The sequence below is a fragment of the Eriocheir sinensis genome, chromosome 10, assembly GCF_024679095.1.
Source record: "Eriocheir sinensis breed Jianghai 21 chromosome 10, ASM2467909v1, whole genome shotgun sequence".
Taxonomy (NCBI): domain Eukaryota; kingdom Metazoa; phylum Arthropoda; class Malacostraca; order Decapoda; family Varunidae; genus Eriocheir; species Eriocheir sinensis.
In genome coordinates, this window is record NC_066518.1 from 20,383,800 (window position 1) to 20,403,547 (window position 19,748).

The following is a 19,748-nucleotide window of genomic DNA, read 5'->3' on the forward strand; positions in this document are numbered from 1 at the left end:
CCGGCTTCGGCAGATGTTCCAGGGACACCCCAAGAAGCGGACGACGACGAGGCGCACCAGGAGACAGACGTGCAGGAGGCACCGAGCAGAAGACAGAGACAACGCAGGCGTCCACAGCGATACGACGATTATTATGTTTTTGATTAATTCTCTTACGTTTGTATATAGTTAAGTGTGTGATCGGGACGGTCACAATTAAGAGGGGGGGATAGTGTTGTGCTGGAAGCTTCCCCCGGCGACCATAGGCCTCTAGAAGGCTCCCGGAGAAACGAGCAAGGGGGCGGGGAGCAAGGCGAGCCGTCCGCGCCCCGCGGGGCGCGGCCAGGCGCCAGGCGGGAAGTGTTGCCAACTCGCACATATTTTTGCTACATGTTCTTGTATGATCTAAAATATACTGTAACATTCTAGACTGTACTGTTCTGGATATATATAGGAGAAGAGGGCGAGAGAGAGTCAGTCCCAGTCATAGTAAGCTAGTGGTCAGTGAAGAGTCAGAGTGAAGTGTACTACTAAGGAAGAATATTAAACTACTGAAACTGTGCAAAGTGTTTACATATCTCCCTCCCACGGAGTCTCCTGACGGCGACACGGAACCCAAGTAACACGTCCGGCATAACACTATAGTAAACCTCCTCCAGATGAGAAACAGTCGCCACTTGCGTACCGCTTCGATAACAGCCGCGGCTTCCCTTTCTATAACTGGCTGAAGTCTTTCTGAGGGAGATAATTTTCTAGAAAAGAAAGCAACAGGCCTGTTATGCTGAGAGAGAGTGGCAGCCAGGGAAGTAGGAAGCATCAGTCTCTACCTGCAGGGGCGCGTTCTGGTCAAAGGCCGCCAAAGATGCCCTGCAAATTTCCTTCTTTAAGGATTCAAAACAGTGAATAGCCGAACCACCAAGAGGAAAAGAGTTAGAGTTTAGGAGAGGCAGGATGCGACTTGAATAACTAGGAATCCAGGCTGAGTAATATGACAGGAGGCCAAGTAAGCGCTTGAGGGAGGCAGAATCAGAAGGGACTGGCAAGTCTAGTAACGGTTTCAGGCGCTCGGGATCAGGACCAAGAGATCCACCAGAAATGCAATATCCAAGATAACATATCTCTCTTAGGCTGTACTGACATTTACTTTTATTTAAAGTGAGATTATAGTTACTGCGATTTTCCTGAATCTCTCAAGGTTCAAGTCATGTTCCGTCTGACTCGAACCGCAAATTAGAAAGTCATCTAGATAAGCAAAAGCGTCTAAGGTTGTTGTCAGAGATTATGGTGTCAATTACCCTTTGGAAAGCTGGAACAGAATCAGTCAGACCGAACGGTACACGAGTGAAGTGCCATAACCCCCCATCCGCTTCAAATGCAGTATATTTCCTCTCCTCTTCCCTAATTGGGACTTGGTAGTATGCACTTTTTAGATCTAGTTTACTGAAAACTTTGTACTTGGCCAGGGAATGCACCAAATCGTTAATACGAGGGAAGGGGTAAGTGTCTAGCAGAGTGAAGCGGTTAATGGTCCGTGAGTAATATACTACCATGCGGCGTTTATGTCGCTCATCACTTGTTACTAGGACTTGCGCCCTCCAAGGTGACTGACTGTTTTATAACGCCTTCGCTCAATAGTGACTTTACCTCCTCCTGAATGAATTTTTGGACAGCATTAGAAAATCTCCGGGTTGGGGTTGAAATTGGTTAACAGTCTTCAGCTAGGTAAGGGAAGAGAGAAGGGGGACTTACTTAAATACAAGTAACTCCATACATAGTTAAAGGTGGTCCTGGACCCTTCAAGTCGAAATTTACAGATTTATGCAACTGCATGAAATCTTCCCCTAAAATGACCTTGGCACATAGATTAGAAAGCACAGAAAGCTTGAATTTAGTGTAGGAATTATCTTTAATCTTCAAGTCAACAAAACCATGACCTAAAGTCTTAGAGACAAGAGAAGAGGCCATAACAATATTGTCTTGTGAAGGGTAGGTAGTGATGGCTAATTCCTCTACAATATCAGGATGCAGAAAGCTGGATGTTCTACCGCTATCGACAAGAGCCTTAACAAGTACATTATTCACCCTTACAGGAATAGAAGCATGATGAAGGTTAGCAGCCCCTAGGGACGCATTTGAAGGCGTAGGAGCAGCCTCTTGCCTGTGGGGAGTTGATGAGCAGTCGGTCTGTCTTGTCTCCCCGGGGTGCCATGCTCGGGCCACGAGTACCCATAGTGGCCAACATAGCGGTAGATACACTGGTAGGGCTACGATTGGCGGCTTCCTTCGTAGATCTGCAGATGATGGCGAAGTGGCCCTTCCTCCCCCACTTTTAACACACGGTATTCTTGGCCGGACAGCGCAAGCGAGGATGACTGGGTTTGCCACAGAAGTAACAAGTAGCCTTACTCGTTAGTTTGGGAGTCGCAGCTGCTGCAGTATCGGGAACATTCTCAGCTCTCCTAGAGTAGTCATCCATATTCTGAGCTCCAGCTTCGAGTCTAGGGGACGCCGCAGCGGTAGTTCGGGAGACATCTGCTGAGTCTGCAGAGAGGTTACAGGAGGGTGCTGGAGCCATATACACTTCTGCGTTGCGCTGAGCGGAATCCAGCTCCGCGCCAACTGCACTGCTTCGGGAAGAGAGAGGCTTTCTTTCTCTAAAAGCCTCTGACGAATCATAGGTGAAGAGGTGCCAGATATGAATGCATCACGTATAGCTTCTTGGGTATAAGTGTCTGCACTCACAGCACGGAACTCGCAATCCTTTGATAAGAGCTTCAAGGCGTGCAGGAACTGGTCAACCGTCTCACTAGTAGTCTGTTTTCTCGTAGCAAGTAGATGTCTCGCGAAGATAACGTTAGTGGGCTTCACATAAACAGTCTTGAGCATGGTTATTGCTTCATCGTAAGTCTTGCAGTCAGAGATGTGAGAGAACACAGACGGTGTCACGTAGTTGGCAAGGAGCTGCAGCTTGTCTGGTGCCGGGTCGACACGTATAGAGCCCGCGAAGTTTGTGAAAGTGCGAAACTAGTGGTTCCATTCCGCAGGAGTAGTGCCCGTCGATCCGTTGAAGCGTTCAGGACGAAGTAACTTGTCCATCTCAAGACTGATGGAGTCTCTTGTTAATTAAATTGTAGTGAGGTATGCAGAAAGAGCCTTCGTAGTGTATAGGCCTTCATTAACAAGAGACCCGACCACCGTGATCCATGGTGGTAAACTAACAGATTCATTAGAATTCCACTTACATCAACTCTGACCCATGATTCGAGGCATCGAACCCGAAGTATAAAATCCCAAGCTCGAGGCATTTATGAGACCTGCTTCACCACACTTATATTTGTCTTTGTACTCGGTGACCATACTATTGCCAGGCGCGGATCCAGGAAAAAAGTTTGGGGGGGCCCGATACCAGGATTTTTTGCGGGTGGAAAGGGCCGGCATATTAGCTTTACCGGTTCGCCATTCTCGGCAGTCCTGCTCCTGAATAACTGATGGACTGACCTTAATCAATGGGCATAACGACTGGTCTTTATGCCAAAGCATTCCTGGGCGGCCAGTGTTCCTCTTTGGATCCGAATGAGACGGCCGATTCCTCTGAGAAAAAGCATTGTTATAGCCGCAGGCCGGTCCGCAGAGCGCTTTTGAGCTAGTTTTCCTGTATCCGCTCAGGACCATGGGGGGGGCCATACCTGTCAAGCTACTGTGGTATCTTGTCATAAGATTTTGCGTTAGAGACCATAAGTTTGTGTATAAAAAACGTAGAACTTGACAGGTATGGTTCCGACGGACTCAAGGAGGGTGCACGAGGTACCTCCTCCTACACCCCCCCTCCCACACACACACACAAACACACTAACCGTAACAGTAACCGTTAGTCAGCACGCTCACATGAATTTAAATATAGTGCGTACGATATATTTCAAATTGTTTAAAACAAACATATTGAAAAAAAACCCACATCGCAAGCGGAGAAAAAACGTAAGATTTTCAATTTACGCCGTAAGACTTGAAGATCACCGAAATTACGTAAGACAGGCAAAAAACGTAAGACTTGACAGGTATGGGGGTGGGGGCCAGCCTCTGGCCCTCCCTTGGATCCGCCAATGATTATTGCTGCGTATTCCAACCATGGACGTATCATGGTTACAATCATTTATTTCATCATTTCCTCATCCAGATATTGAAAAGCAATTTTTATGTTTCACACCAGGTTGTAGGCTATGTCTCGCCTACAATTCTATTTGTTTCTCCGGCGACAAATTATCCGATACAGTTAGGCTGCATTTACACCAAGCGAGTCGCGTCGAGTCGCGTCGCGTCGCGTCATGACGATTCATGACGTATCGTGAATCGCCACCCCAGTTATAACACTGATTTATATGGGTTTTTGAAAGAAACCGTTTACACCGGATGCGTCGAGTCACGTCACGTCGTGTCGCGTCGCGTCGCGTCGAGTCACATATGGGGCTGGACCTATTTTTGACGTCAGTCACAGCGAGTCTGCCGTGGTGTGTTCAAGCATGCTGGTGGAACTCCTAATCAACTTAGTTCAAGAGCCCCCTGCTATATATGATTCCAGTGACCCTAATCACCGGGATCGTGATGTCATCGCTGCTTTATGGAAAGAAGTTTTCAGTTTTACGTATCATCCTGAAGCATGCACACCATTCACTCAACCATTCATACATATGTACATACAATGCACACAGTGTTAAGATTGGGGCCCATCACAAAGCTATGTTAGTAGGACAAGGGACAAGGGGGAGTGGGTATATTCATATACTTAATATGTATATTTTTAATATTTGTAAATAACAATGTACACCATTCATATAGCATCCGTTACGTTCAATCATACTCAAGCATATGCCAAGAAATTATACCCGTCACCAAAAACATGAAGTAAATCATAACTCGCTGATCCCTTCTGGGATCACCCAGACACACAAACATCAACTTAAGTATGATAGAAAAAAAAATAGCAAGAAAAGAACTAAAAAGAAAAGAAAAAGAAAGGGATTTGAAAAACGCCAATAGAAAATAAAAGAAAAAGAGAGTAAAAGACCAATGGGAAACAATATAAATAAGATAAATTAATAAATAAAAAAAAAGAAAACATGCATCCATTCTCCATGAAATCAATTGGGCCTACTGACTTGACTCAGGTTGACGCAGTCGGTGTAAACGGAGTTGCGTCAATATGAATCGCGTCAAATGACTTGACGTGACTCGACTCGACGCGACTCGCTTGGTGTAAACGCAGCCTTACTCCCGGGTCCTTTTCCATTTGTGTTTTCCTACTTCTTGCAACAATAAACTATCAATCAATCAATACTTCTCTTATTTCCCAAAGTATAATTACCTAAAATTCTCTTTTTGATTTTTTCCAAATTCCATCACACTGCACAGATTTTAGACTGCGGTACAATACTCATTCAGAAAACAAATACACACTCACATGTCACCACAACATACCAACACTAACAATTACACCTAATTCACTTCCTTCCCCTGCACACTCGGCTCCCCCGTCCCCCAACAGCCAACACAAATGTGTGTGTTATGCACCTGAATGAGTGCCCTGCGCATTATTGTCCAGATCCAGATCCAGAAATTATATTTCCCATCTACGACTCCATTCCCATATCTTGTCCAGGTCCTGTTGCAGTGCTTGCTTGCATGACAGTCCTCTTCACTTCCAATCCTCCCTTAGCAACTTAGCATCATCAGCAAACAAACACATATAGCTGTTCAGTCCCTCTGCCATGTCGTTGATGTACCTAGATTACAAACAGGTGTAGCCAGCACTGACCCCTGTGGGACTCCACTTATCACTTCCCCCCACCAGGACCTCACACTAGGGTTGCCACCTTGAGATCAGAAAAATACGGAACATCTCACTCTCCAATATGAAATGAATCTGTATTTTAAGGGCCGGGTGGCAACCCAAAAATTTATGTAGCCTGCCCTGCCTTGACAGCCGTTACGGCATTACCTGCTGCTTGTGGAGGCAGGAGGAAGGGGGGTCGCGTACTGTATATGTTTTTCAGGACGACCCTTGACAAACATAATTTTACGGCCTGGTTTTTTAGATTGACTGAAAAAGGCTATCCCTACAGCTTTAAAATGCTGAATTTTATCAGCTTGCCCATTCAGAAAGACAAATACGGAACAAATGACGTTCCGTATATTGGTTCAAAACGGAATACACCATTTCATTCTCCAATACGGAACGATTCTGTATTTTAAGGGACGGGTGGTCACCCTACCTCACACCCCTGATCACCATATCCTCATTTCCCTATTTTCCAAAAAATCCTTCATCTGCCTCAAGAGTCCTCCCAGTCCTCAATGCATTTCATTTTATACGGCAGTCTCTTATGTGGCACCTTATCAAATGCTTTCTGTAAATCTAAATAAATTCCATCAGCCCAACCTTTCCTTTCCTGTATTAAGTCAATCACTTGTGAGTAAAAGCACATCAAACTCGCTGAACAAGATCTTCCTCCTCGAAAGCCGTAGTGTTTGTCCGTCAGTCTATTCTGTCTCTAGGTAGTCCATCCATTTATCCTTGATCAGCCTTACTGATCTTTGATCTTTGCTCCCACACTTGTCAAAGAGACTGGCCTGTAATTCCCAGGGTCTTCACAGCATCCTCCTTTGTGAATTGGTATAATGTCTGGTCGCATCCAATCTGCTGGGACCTTACCTTCTGCTAGTGAGCTGACTATTACACATTGGATCTTATCAGCTAATTGCTTACTGCACTCCCTCAAGACCCAGCCAGACACACCCTCCAGTCCCATTGCCTTCCTCATGTCCAGACCTTCCATTAATCCTTCCACTTCTTGTACTGGAACTTGTAGGGTGATATGGGGTTAAGCCGTGCAGCAAAATAAAAAATATTTGTAGAAAAAAAGTTTTAAACTTATTGGCACCAGACAGACACCAAAAAAAACCTGAATCATTTGTCTAACTACTGTGTAATTGTCAAAGCTCAATGTTTTGTGTAGTTTGAGCTATTAAACATTTTATACATTTTTTTTTCTTTCATACGGGTTCCCCACGTAGTATGGTGAACCCGTTCAAGGTATGGGGTGAACCTTTTTTTTTCCAGTTATCAGCTTGTTTTAATCCTGTAAAGCTACTAGAAGGTTAATTAAAACATTGTAGAAAATTATGGGTTTACTGTAACAAATACGTATAGGTACAAAAATACAATTCTGTGACATCACATTAAAAATCTTTTTTTTTTCAAAATTTTTGAACTATTATTGACATTAACTTAATTAAATTAATAGGTCACACATGCTTGGAGACATTAAATAAATCTAATAATTTTTATGAATTTTCCAAAAATTCACAGCTCGACTTCACCCCATACAAATTCACCCCAATGCCATTTTTTTTCTTTGAACCCAAACATCGGACCAAGTTCACTGTCCATCACTTTTGTTTCACTCGCATATTACACATAGAGGGCTTATTTCACTATACACCTCTTACCAAAATGATCAGGCACATCTTCACGGTCATGACATACTATACCATAAGGCCGAACAATAATAAGACTAAAAAAATAGGTTTTCTTACCTTGTAAACAGATGACCGGCGATAGAAGCACAGAAAATGGTGACCACATAGACACTGCTCGTCTTCCCCATCCCTTCCCGTGACGTCACGATCCAGTTGCCAGAAACTTCTTTACAGCGACTATACGCCTTCACCCCGTGTACGACTTCATCCCGTATCACCCTATTCTTTCCAGGTACTCCATGTTTTCTTTTCTCACTTGTATACACCGCCTGAAAACAACCATTCATAACCAACACCATTGCTACCGCATCCTCATACTCTTCACCTGTCACCTTAAGTTTACTTAATTGTTCCTTTTTTGTTTTCAGCTTGCTATTGACATGTCTATAAAAGTAATTTTGGCTGTGCTTTACAATTTTCTAATACATTTCTCTCATAGTTCCTTTGATCCTCCCTTCGTATTCTGATGTATTAATTTTACGCTGTTTGTACTTGACCCAAAGGTCCTGTCTTTTCTTTTTCTCCACCTGTTCCATGCTATATCTCTTTCTCCCTTTGCTGTTTTACTTCTTCTATTGAATCAAATTTTATTTCCAATCTCCCTTTTCCCCATTTTTGGCACGTATTGTCTTATTCCCTCATTGTAAATCTCGAGTAAAGACAGCCACTTCTTTTCCACTGTTCCAGCTCTGTAGAGCTTACTCCAATCCGCTTCTTCAAAGTGCATTCTCAAATAAGCAAAGTTCACCTTGCTGTAATTGTATCTCCCAATTTTGTGGTCCTCTCCTCTCCTTACTTCTCTTTTATCATTCATCGTAAACTCAATTACCATGTGATCACTTCGTCCAAGAGGGATTTTGTACGACACTTTTTTTTACTATTTCAGGCTCCTTTGTAAACACTAGGATCAGCCTTGAAGGTTCATCATTCCCCTGAAACCTTGTGTTCTCCTTTATCGATTGCATAAGAGTATTTTCCATTGCCATCCTTAGCAATGTATTTCCCCATGACCCCTCCTCCTCCCTTTGACGTCCACTCTTCCCATCACATCTCTTTGCAGTTTAAGTCCCTCATCATGGTTAGGTTGTCACTCTTTATCATTTCCTCCACCCTCTCACTTGTGTCTTTCAACATTTTCTCATATTCTTCTTTACCCAAAGTTCTCATTTTTGGTGGAACACACACCACACCAAAGTCTCTATTTCTTCATCCTTCTCGTTGTACTCCAACTTTCCTCATTTCGGCACATCCCTTGCCATAATTTATGTTATCAACTCCCTGATCTTTCTTAATCAACATCATCACACCTTGTTTTTCCCTTCTCTTTTTCCTCCACACATTGTACTTTCCTTCACCAATACCTAGGGACACGACAGCATTGCCCAACTTTGTTTTGACTATTCCCATGATGCCAGGTTCATTCTCCCTCAGGTAGGTAATCATTTAATTCTGCCAATGCTGATGTTAACCCATTCACGTTGGTGTATGCCACCTTTAATATCACTTCCTCCCTCTCTGCTGCCCGTCTGTAACACTTCCTCAATCTTAAGTCTATGACCCTCCACAGAAATCTCTTCTTCTCCGCCTCTGTCCTGCTCCTGTTTTTGTGCTTGGCTTTTTCCCACAATTCGTTGATTTTTGCCCTTTCTTCTTTATTTTGGTCCTTCCTGATCCATATGTCTTTGTATTCCTCACTTCTAGAAAGTTTCTAAGCTCCAGCAAGCACTTCCTCTGCAATGTGAACCTTACCTGAACAGGTTGATGTCCTCCTTCTACATATTTGCCAGTCCTCAGTACTTCCTCTACTTCGTCCTCCAAACTATGACCTTCATGCTGAACCTTCCTCACCAGGTCAACAGCTACCTGCTTTTCGCTTTTTTCTCTCATGCCGTATTGGCAGGACCTACTCCTTCAGCCCAAAGACAACCACGCTCTTTTTTTCAACGATGTCTCTCACTAGTCCATCTTTATGCTTGATCACCTGGACCACTGAGACCTTTGCTTCTTCCTTGATTTGTTGTTCTACAATCTCCTTGAAACTTACTTTTTCCTCCATGCCTATTCTATCTATATCTCCGACGCCTTGCTCCCTTGCGGGAACTTCCCTCCAGGGGGTGGCCGCGGCAGAAGTGTCTCCATTTCTCCCTGTTCTGGCACTCCCTCTCAGCACATTCAATCCTGCTGCTTCCAACTCTCTCACTCCAATACTCACTCACCCTATTGATCCACTTCACCGGTGGTCTTCCCCTGACACCCACTCCCTCAATGTTTCCCTCATACACTCTCTTCACTAATTCATTCTCCCCGATTCTCATCATGTGTCCAAACCATCTCAATGCACCACGCTTCACCCACTCCACTCCTTTCGCTGTCACACCCATACCAAACCACTCATACATGCTTTGATTACTTTCTCCATCCCATCCTAACACATCACATGCACCTCTTATATAACTTATTTCCACTGCACGTATTCTCGATTGCCGTGCTGCATTCCATGTCCACGTCTTCTGATTTTGCTTTTCATTCAGTTCCTTCACACTCCATATTTACTTCCACCTTTTCCTCATAATTCTTTAACAACACCTTGTATTTGTTGCACTTGTGCTTCAGCTCTTTTTTTTCTTCTTCCACCAATCTCTGCCTTTCCTCCATTCTCTCCACTTTTCCAGCCAGGTCGTGCACCATTTTCTCCAGCACTAACATTTTTCTATATGCCATCCTTCTGGAAATTGCACTCTCATCCTCACCTCAGCCAGAAAAGTCCCTCGTGGGATGAAGCAGGCTTTTTCTTGGCTGGGCAAGAGGTGTAAACTCAAAAATCCTGGATGTAAACACAGCACTGGCCTCCAGTGAGGCTGGACTTTCCTCCATTTTTTGAACCTACGTGTCCAAGCTGCACTAATATGAGATGGGACAGCACTCCTGCATTTCCCTCAACCCAGAACCACATCCTAGGCCTGAAGGCTTCAGTAAGCCCGTATTGTCTTGACTCTTGAGAATCCAGGAGCACCTGCGCTGACTGACGTCTGCTTCTTGTGATGGCTACTCTGTGTGTATATAGTATATATATGTACTTACCTATTTCTTACCTATTTGTAGTATACAGGGCCTGAGTTCAAGCTCTGTGTGTTGAAATTTTCTTCTCTCATTGGCTACTGGCATAGTTAGCACAGTTTATAGGTTGTGAGGTGAATTAGGCAAAACACACGAACACCTCTTTCATGGAAAGTAATAAATTCCTTGCTAACAATTAACATTCATTTAAATGAAGGAATAATCATCTACAAAACTGTACATCTATTTACACACCACTAAGACTAATATGTTTTTTTTAATACATGGTGATGTCAGTGTTTTCATAGTATATAAAGCATTCCACTATAGTCTATAGATTTTAACTTGAGCCTTTGGGCGCGACTCTGTCGTTGTCTTTCCCTCACCTCTCAAGCCATTCATAACACCATGCAGTCGTATTATGAATTATATATATTCCATAAATAGATATCGTGCAGACTAACAGTGAGACAGATCGCCTTGCGTAGGTCATCGCTAGAATGGGGGTTTCCCTGGGCCAAGCCACAGGGCTCAAGTTAGAGTCGATGGACTATAGTGCATCTTGGACAGGTTGGCAAGTGGGTAGTGAGAGATCCTCCTCAGCATAACAAGGACAACACTGACAAACAACAGCTGCCTAAGAGCTGTTAACAAACGAGTATACACACTTTAGCTTAGCTATTATGGTTTGTTACAGTTCCCACAGTTCATGTTTATCTAGCCAACTATCACTTAAAGTAGAAATGAATGCCTTAATAAGGAGAAGTAATTTGAGCATACATGTGCAAAATAACCCACTTGTTTTAATTCATGGTTACATGGTAAAGTACAGCAAGGAAGATATTTTGCTAAAAGAGCTGTACCACTGAAGGCAGGTGTGGTAAAGAAGACAATTATTCCTATTTAAACCATATTCATTCATTAATGTCTAATGCACATGTATAACAAGATGTATGACATTTCATTTTAAAACCTATAATTATCATGAATTAAAAATCTTGAACAGTGCATTTGAACATAAATCCTGTCTGTTCCATTTTCTTATAAGTTAAATATTTTCCATTGAACCTAACTGCTTATGTCATTGGGTCTAGCCAGGTTACATGAAATTCTTCCCCTCTCTGGTCAACATCTATCTTTGTTTGAATGTTTATCCTTCATATGCATCTCACACTGTTTTACTGTGGCATTCAATAGTTTTAATTTTCCGTATTTTCATGTTTACATGTAAGACAATAAGCAAACTACATTATGAAACATTAGGCAGTCTTACAATCTACTCACCTTATGGGTTTTGAAGTAGACTTCTCACCAGTGACACACTAATATAACAACTGCTTATAGAAATTTCTAGTGATTTGGCAAACCATAACCAACAGACTGTATTGGCTATATAGGCAGCGCCACATGTGGCCACTCAACTCTAAGCTGTCCCTCTCATAGAATTCAAGTTATAGACTAGAGTGCATCTGAGGCTGTCTCAGGGATACATGGCCATGGTGCTGCCATCGCTCCAAGCTGATGATTGCACACACCGCTCCTACCCGATTTCAGTTTTTCTCCATGTCAAATAATAGTGTCAGGAAATCAGGTAAGAGTAAAGTGTGTGCAGTCGTTGGCTCGGAGCGGTGGCAGCACCAAGGCCCTGTATCCTGGAGGCAGCCTTAGACACACTCTAGTGCATTATTTGAATTCTATGAAAAGTACTGCTTGGCCACGCATGGCGCTGCCTGTATAGCCAATACGGTCCATTGGCCTATTTGCTGGCGGGCATTTTGATGCCTATTACTACCAGAATTTTAATTTCCTCCTAACCTCCTTGGGCAGAGGGATGACTTAACTATCTTTTAACAACAATTTGCAGAAGAATTTAACATCAATTGCCATAGATAGGTAAAACATAGGTAAGGTAATATTAAGGACATATCCATATAAAATGATATGTATATATTTGTGACCTACAAAATTTGGTCAGTGTTTTTGATAGTGTTTGTAAAAGGAGAAAGCTGAAAGTAAATGTCAACAAAAGTAAAGTGGTGGTTTGTGAGCGAAATAGAAGTGAGGTTGTAGATTTGGTATGCCCATATAGAGTGGGAATTGAATGTGAAAAAGAATGCAAAATAATTTTGAATGGTGAAGAAATGGAGGAGGTCAATGAGTTTAAGTATCTTGGATCAGTTATGCGTAAGCATGGTGGTACGGAGGGAGAGATAAGAGAAAGGGCATTGCAAGGAAGAAGGGTGGTAGGGTCTTTGGGATGAATCGTGAATGGCAGAAGTGTGAGCATGGAGGTAAAGAGGGATTTGAGAAATATAATAATAGTACCAACCCTCACAGATGCAAGTGAAACGTGGGCCTGGAATTAAAGTCAAAGGTCTAGAGTGCAGGCAGTGGAAATGAGTTATTTGAGGAGTGCTTGTGGTGTGAGTAGAATGGATGGAATGAGTAATGAAAGTGCGTACGAGCATTTTGGAATGTGTCACAGGGGTGAAGGGAAGAAGTGTGGAGTGGTGGAAGAAGTGAAGCGACAGACTTTAAAGTAGTTTGGCCACATGGAGCGAGTGGAGGAGAATAAGATGACCAGAAGGGTGTATGTGAGTGAGATAGAGGGAGGGAATGCTAGAGGATGATTTCCAGTGAAATGGAGGGATAGGGTGCAAGAGTACGTTAGGGAAAGGGGGGAAAGATCTTTGAAAAACTTTGAGCAGGCAAGGAGGGAGTGTCTGGATAGAGAAAGTTGGAAGCTCTTCTGCCGTGGCCATCCCCTGGTGGGAGCTCCCAGGAGCAGGCGTCGATGTAATGATGATGATGATGTATATATTTGGGGATAATGAAGCTATTTCAATCACACAAGATAAAAACCTAAAAATGTTATGTAAATGTTTATTCTGCAAGTATGAACTGTACATATAGCAAAGGACCTGCAATATTATTATCAACTCATACTTGAAAATTAATAATATTGCAGGTCCTTTGCTATATTGGTTACACTTACTTGCAGTATAATCATTTAGGTTATGAGGGGTTTTATCTTGCATGATAAAAATAGCTTCCTTATGCCTAAATATATACAAATAACGTAATATGGACATGTCTTTAATATTATCTTACATTGCTGTGGCAATCAGTGTCAGATTCTTGCAAATTGATCTCTCTTTTGGCCACTCTTTACTTTTATCTTTTTTTTAGGAGCAGCATTTAGCGGGCTTTTTTCCCACACCTTTTTATGCCCTTGAGCTGCTTCCTTTCCTTTAAAAAAAAAAAAAAAAAAAAAAAAAAAAAGCTGTCCCCCTGCATCCAAGAAAGTTAATAGAAAATTAAAGTTAGGGTGGCAATTGCCATCAGAATGCCTGGCTGCAAACAGGCCAATATATATATATACACACATTATACATATTAAAAACTGACGATAGGAAACAAAGTAGTTCCATGATCCAAAAGGAGTCTTTCTGGGATAGAACTGTGTATGTCACGGCATAGGGGACATTATCCTTCTTGTCCTGAAACAAAAAATAAATATTGTACTACTAAATTTATGGTAATTAATGGCATCCATATTAAAATTTATTTTGAAATTTAATTTCTTCTATACTCTGTTCCATTATAGATAAGAAATTCCCGTTCGTCTGATGATGTTTATTTATTTTATCGAGAGAGATAATACTGTGGTCGCAGTGCCTGAGTCTGAGGTGTGCATTATAATGCTCTGGCAACCTACTGTCACACTGTGTGTATGATTCTGTGGATAATAAATGATAACCCCCACATAAGAAATAGCTGTCGGTATCAGTGAGGAATATCGTCAATTATAGTTGATTTTGTTTCAGATTATTAATTATGTTGCAGACAGCTGTTTTGTTATACTTTTCTCTGTGGAGGGCAGCACCAGGGCTATGTAATTATAATGAGTGATGGTATAAATGAACAAAACAGGTGTCTGCGACATGACCAATATACAGTAAAACCTTTATAACTCAGCATGATAGGGGGCTCCAGCTTTGCCAAGTTATTCAATATTCCGAGGTATGCAAATCCCTCATTTCCTTTCCCCCCATTTGCATATAGTCAAAATTTTGAAAACACTGCACTACACAGCAGCAGTAAAAGCTTAAATTAACACATACAAATGATGGGGCTTCTGTAGTCACGTAGTCCAAAGCTAAACAGACAACATGTGGGTGTTTGAGGAACGAGCAGGGAGAGTGAAGGTATATGTTTTTGATACAGGTATAGCGTGGGCAAGCCTTGACGTGTGTAAACCACAAGATGTGGAGATAACTCGGCAGCATACAGAGATGAATCAGAGAGTGCTGGAGTGTGAGATCAGGTGGCCCAAGTGTGGATATACGTTCAAAGAAAATGTGGGTGAGGCATGCCGAGTGTAAACAAAAGGATGTGGTTAAAACTCGACAATATGCCAAGATGCATGAATTTTTTCCGTTTTTTTTTTTTTATTATTTGTTTGAATCTGAAATTTATTTTTTAATGAATATTTCGCTGCAATGCTGAGTTATATCAAATTCCGAGTTATACAGTGCCGAGTTATAAGGGTTATACTGTAACTCAAAATCAACTATAATTGATGGTATTGGTCATTACTGTGTGCATATTATTGATATTGACAGCAATTTCCTATGTGTAGGCTATCATTTATTACACAAGAAATTGGACATGCCATGAGACAACAGGTTGCTAGTGCATGATAATACATGCCTCAGACTCAGGTGCTGTGACTAGTTACATATATTTATATGCTTAGGAAAAAAATGTTAATACACTGTATTCTACTGTTTTTCACTTAATATATATTTTTTGGACATTTGGCTCAAAACAATACCTTGTTTTCTGGAATCCCAAAATAGAAAAAAGAACTGAGCTCATTACCCAAAGTACCTCCTACAGTTCTCTGAGTGCCCGAGTGTGGTGCTGAGTGTATAGCCATTGCTGTCTATTTGGGAGCGGGGTGCCAAATCAAAATTTCTTTTCCGAGATGGAATGGAGTAAAGACAGTTCAATCTCTAAAGGTACTCGTACTATTTAGGAAAGTGTATAACAGTGAAGTTATCTCCATATGACTGCTTCAAGTTTATTCAAATTCTGACATAATTAACATTTCCAATAACAGCCAATATGTCAGTCAACAATTCTTGTTAACAGGTCACCAAAAAAGTAAAATGCTCATTGAATAAAATAAAATTATACCAATAGAAATAGAAACAATGGAAAAAAATTGAGAGAGAGAGAGAGAGAGAGAGAGAGAGAGAGAGAGAGAGAGAGAGAGAGAGAGAGAGAGAGAGAGAGAGAGAGAGAGAGAGAGAGAGAGAGAGAGAGAGAGAGAGAGAGAGAGAGAGAAATTTGTTAAATTTTAAGTTTTCAAGAGATCGCCAACCCACACCTTTGTACCACACTCTAGCTAATACATATGCTGGCTCTTTGTTTTAAATTAGAAGTAAATTATAGTCATCTCACTATGATCAGCCATTGAAGTAATTTTGTTTCCCAAGATTAAAAATATTCCACATAGACAGAAGCTGTCTTAACTCTTTCATGCACCATAAGTTTAATAAGTTTCTCATTCCACTGCAACATCTGTCTGGGGCTCCCTAAGGGGGCCTCGTGGAATGGCCTGACCATGCTGCGAAAATTTTATCGATTTCACCCACGAGTATTCTTTTTTCCTGGCATTATTAAATATCGTTGGTTCTGGAAGAGATTATTCTGCCTTATGAAAGAAAAAAATATCAAGAAATGCAAATAAACAGCGAAGTTTACCGACTGAAAAAAATAATTTACAGGGACGACAGCCGTGCTCACAGGCTGCCTGCTGAGAGGCAACTGAACCACAGGCAATTATCACTTCAAATCCAACGGCATGAGAGTTGACAAATAGTTTATTTTATAGGTTTACCTTGGATCTTTGACGCAAAAATTTTTGACATGATTCTGAAAGATACTTTATCTTTGGCTATTTTTAAAAAGTATTTGAAGCAATTCAAGTCAAAAGCTCATGTAGACGCTTCCGTTTTGCCGCGAATTGCGTCACGGTGCGTGAAAGGGTTAAGTGTATACTAAAGCTCATTGTACAGTATCATATAAATATTTTTTTGGTTTAAGAACTAAAAATGTTCCTTGTCGGCAGAATTTTAACTACCAAGGCATGCTAGTGAAAAAATATAGCAACTGACTTTCCAAACAGTCCCAGACAAAAAATTGGGTGCATTAAAAAGGTAAAACATACAGTCTTAGCAGCAATATTGGCAACAGACAGGTGAACTACATACAAATGCACAACTGTACTTTTGCCTGTATGTTCAGATCCTTTATTATTTTGTACAGATGTGCAAGAACGTCACACTTAAATCAGCAAATGAGCAACCTTTTGACAGCTTTTGAAAATAAATGTCATTTTTTGTGCAAAGACAATCTTTGTAGATTGAAAAAAAGTAACCAAGGCTGAAAACTGAGACCATGTTGACAGACCTTGACACAAACAACACAAGTAGCTAGAAGAATACCAGTGATACGGACATCATCACAGACACACATGATTACTGAAATGTCAGCTAGTGCAGGTGTTTTTCTGTCCTTTTCTTTCCCTGATTTTGGTTTTCTATGCCCTTTTGCTATTTTTTCACTATTACTTTTCACCATCGCTGCCATGCATTACAGGTCAAAAGAAGAAGAAGAAGAAGAGGAAAGCAACACCGAGAGATCTACAATTTTCAAAGACTCGATAAAAAGATTTTTGGACTGGTTCCACAGTATGGAGTGTTCTCTTATCTTGTTAATCAAGTAGTAAGCAAAGCAGCTCTGCCAGTCCATTTTACGAATCTCTTGGTGGGCCATCTTCCACTGCTCCTCACTCCTTAGCCACTGCCGTCGTCTATTTGTTTACATGCAGCCGTTCCGTACCCACGTACCCACGCTCGTACTCACAACCGTTTTCCATTCATAAGGGCAACCAACAACTCGCTCCCAGTTGGGCATACGGGCAACTGCGGTTGCCCATAGCCCCAATGGTTGGACACTGTCTTTTAAGGCAGCACGCATGACGCCGACGGTAGGTAGATGTGACCTGTACACGTCAAAGCACCGCGAAACTCGTGGCGGTAATGCGCGAAAGTCATGATTGTAAGAATCTAGTACTAAGCGCTAAACTCAAGGATCGTGAAACTCAGATAGCGCAAAACTCGAGAGGGTACTGTATACAGTTATTGCAAAGACACCATTTCCACCCCTTTTAAATGTCTAAATTTTCCCTGTGCACAGCATCCAGAGAAATATCTTGCCACCCGTACTTTAAGGGTTAAGAAGATGATCCCTGGGAGCGTCTGGTCTAAACTAGGTACCTGTACTGCAGGACTTTCCCTATTGACCAAAAGGGGCCAGGGTGATGGATGGTGAACGAGAGTCAGTCACGTCCAGGAGGGATGCCAAGGCTCGCACCCCGTTCCTGTTGCGAGCATAGTATCTGCTGTTTCTGGTTTCTTCTTTGTATCATCATCTCTATTAATCACCTTTCTGGGGCACATGTTAAAGCACAAAAAATGCACACTGTATAGCTGAAAACATAAAGATTGCACACTAAAGCACAAATGCAATTGGAAACTAGCACACGGATGCTATTTCTACGAGTTTACAACGCGGACTGAGAGTAGGGTTGCCAACTTGCCACCCGTACTTAAAATACAGAATGCCATTTGTTCCATATTTGGCTGTCTGAATGGTTAAGCAGATAAAATTCAGTATTTTAAAACTGTAGTGAGCTCATTTATCGGTGAAGCACAAAACCAGTCCATAAAATTTTGTCAATTGTCGTCCTGAAATAAGTGTAAAATATGCGTCGTAACATCCCTCCCCTCCTTCCTCCTGCCTTCACCAGCAGAGGGCAGTAGCTGTCAGTCATGGCAGGCAAGATAAATTTTAGGGTTGCAACCTGTTCCCTAAAATATGGATTTGTTCTGTATTGGAGAATGGGAGATTGCGTTCCTTATCTTTTTTTTAGCTCAAGGTGGCAACCCTAACTGAGACTCTATTCTCATTGTTTTCCGCTTTGAGCACTCTCGTCTTGTGGTGTATAAAGGGAACCCACGCTCACAGTTTCGACTTGTACAAAGAGACATGCCAGTCCTCGTCAAAAGACTGACTTGGTTGTCTAGGCTGACGTCAGCCGATAGAGTTGGTCTATTGGCATCCTCCCATCCCCTTCATGTGCTGTCACCTGCCAAGAGTCTGTGGTCCCTCCTCGGAGGGACGTTCGTGCTTGACCCTGATGGCCTCCATACAGCCCGTGCCCCCACCAGGCTTGGGTCCAAGTACATGTACTTGTACTTGTACTCGTACATAAGTACACAATATCATGTACTTGTAATTGTACTAATACTCGGGGTCAAAAGACCCTTAGTACTTGTACTTGGACTCCAAGTACTCAAAAATTTTACGAGATCTTTCGAGTACATTTGAGTACAACAAAAACTGCAAACATGTGGCTGGTGTGGTGTTTGATGACTTGCATAGGTGGAGGTGAAATTAGATTAAGGGACTACCAAAGGTGTGTCCTGAGCTTGGGGCTTGGGAAGGCCAGGTGGCCTTAACCCTGAGATGAGGTGACACTGAGGTCATGTAAAGTGACCAGGGCAAAGAGGGATTGTCAGTTTGCCACTTGTCAAAAATCAGAAAAGTAAGATCATAAGGCTAAATCATTAAAAATTACTTGTACATACTTGGACTCGAGTACAGAACAAAAGAACTTGTACTTGGACTCAAGTTCCGCCATAAAACTGAGTACTTGTACTTGTACTTTGATTCATGATACCGAAGTGGAATTGTACATGGACTCGAGTATGAAAAATATATACAGTCGTCCCTCAAATAGTGTGGTTTCCAGTAGTACGGTTTTGGTTTTATACGGATTGTCATGGAAGAACTTTTTTAGGACTTTTAAATTTCCCACTCGTCGCACCGTAGCCATGGCGTGAGTGGCAACACTGTTTTACCAAAACACCTGCTGAAAGCACCCCAAAGCATTCGAGAAAGGTGTTCACCTTGCAGAAGAATTCAGATTTCGGAGACGTTACGTTTTGGGATGAGTTACGTTGCGGTAGGGAGAGCATACCACGTGAATGAGAGCAGTGTTCACTGTATCTATCATAGTGTAAAAGAAATTCTTACCGCAGTAA

At 42.0% G+C, this 19,748-nt stretch overlaps 1 protein-coding gene across 2 annotated transcripts in view; it reads right to left on the bottom strand.

The window, feature by feature from the left end:
* Positions 1-10,759: 10,759 nt before the first annotated feature.
* The window catches only part of LOC126996676 (mitochondrial nicotinamide adenine dinucleotide transporter SLC25A51-like), a 68,138-nt gene continuing 59,149 nt past the window's right edge, over positions 10,760-19,748 (bottom strand). For both annotated transcript variants that reach the window (XR_007751340.1, XM_050857411.1), the window contains exon 11: positions 10,760-14,069. The gene's annotated coding sequence lies outside the window, so the exon portion shown is untranslated. The remainder of the gene's footprint in view (positions 14,070-19,748) is intronic.